General features: G+C 44.3%; 1 pseudogene; it reads right to left on the bottom strand.

Annotated features, from left to right (window-relative positions):
* Positions 1-445: 445 nt before the first annotated feature.
* Positions 446-1,292, bottom strand: LOC117905539 (annotated as a pseudogene).
* Between the last annotated feature and the right edge of the window lie 243 nt (positions 1,293-1,535).

Raw genomic sequence — 1,535 nt, 5'->3', positions numbered from 1 at the left:
AGCAGCGAACCACTATGCGCTATCAAGAGAGAGGGTTAGTGCACAATAAATAGCATAAACATAGCTCACATGTCACTAACTTGAGTGCAAAATCATCAAAGGCACGCATGACACTTCACTCAAAATTCACTTTTATTTTAAAGAAAATTTATTTGATGTTGGGCCCCCACCAAAGCCCGTTTATTTTTGCATGAATTAATTCCATAGATTCCATTATTCAGAGTTACAGAATTTAAATTCATGTTTATTTTAAAACATTTTAAAATCATGAAAAATTCGAAAGTGGCTCGCCGAAAAGAAAATGGCGACCAAATTTTATTGAAAACGGGATGTTGGTATCTAAAAACTCTAAGGATGGAAAATTTGATGACTTGAAATCATTTAAAAACAAAAAATTGAAAAAAAAAACATTTGAAAACGGGGTTAGGAATTTATTGTTTTGAAATCACAAAGAATGGATTTGAAAGGAAGCGACACGTGGCATAAGGGTGGCCATGCTAAGGTGGCCATGCAAGAATTCTGCTATCTGCTCAAAGTCCTTCTCGACTAAACTCCTCGAAGTCATGGCAGTAGCACCAATGCGTATACCCCCAGGAGCCAAGGCACTGCTGTCACCAAACACAACATTCTTGTTCACTGTAATGTTGCACAGATCACAAAGTTTCTAAACTTGATGGCCAGTCGAACCGAGAGGGTGGAGATCCCATAGAACAAAGGTGGTTCTCAGTTCCACCAGTAACAAGCTTGTATCCCTTGCTCATCAGGTAGTTTCCAAGGGCAACTGCATTGGCTTTGACTTGCTTAGCATAGGCCTTGAACCCGAGAACCATGACCTGCTTCAAGGCAACAGCTAGGGCAGCAGTCTGGTGATTGTGGATTGTAGTTGTGACTAGGTCACGGTACTCAAAGGGGTTTGCAGCTTCTTGAGCAGCAATAAGGCTACTAATGTGGGCCATGTCACAAAACAACAACGTGCCACACTTATCGGCAATAGAGCAGAACCTGGCGTAATCCCAATCCCTGGGGTAGGTGCTGCCGCCGCAAATGGTTAACTTAGGCCTGAAATCCAAGGCCTTCTCCTCCAAGTGATCGTAATCAATGTAGCCAGGGATGGAGCTGACCTTATAAGGCAAACTCTCAAAGTAAATGGAAGTGGCCCAGATCTTCTTTCCGCTGGAGGTGTAAAAGCAGTAGGTGAGGCTACCAGGACAGTCAACAGGTGGTCTCATTCTCGTGGATTGACACAATGGATGCTCCTCCGTGATGAACCTGCTGCGGAAAACTTGACCCATACCCCACCATGTAACTCATACCCTTAGGGTTCTTCCCAAGCATGTAATCCACTTATGAACGAGCGAATGAGATGATGTCTTCAGGAGATATGGAACCAGCAGGGCAGTTGAGGTTGTCCTTGGCAGCAGAAAGGGAGTCGGGGTAGGAGGCTGTGAGGAATAAAGCCGAGGTGGTGTACTGAGGACTGTTGAATGGGTTTCACCACAGTGCCCCTGCATATTCTGACGCAACCTGGAGATCCT

This window comes from Vitis riparia, chromosome 18, assembly GCF_004353265.1.
Source record: "Vitis riparia cultivar Riparia Gloire de Montpellier isolate 1030 chromosome 18, EGFV_Vit.rip_1.0, whole genome shotgun sequence".
Lineage (NCBI taxonomy): Eukaryota > Viridiplantae > Streptophyta > Magnoliopsida > Vitales > Vitaceae > Vitis > Vitis riparia.
Note: the sequence above shows the minus strand (reverse complement) of the source record. Positions and strands in the feature narration are given on the sequence as shown.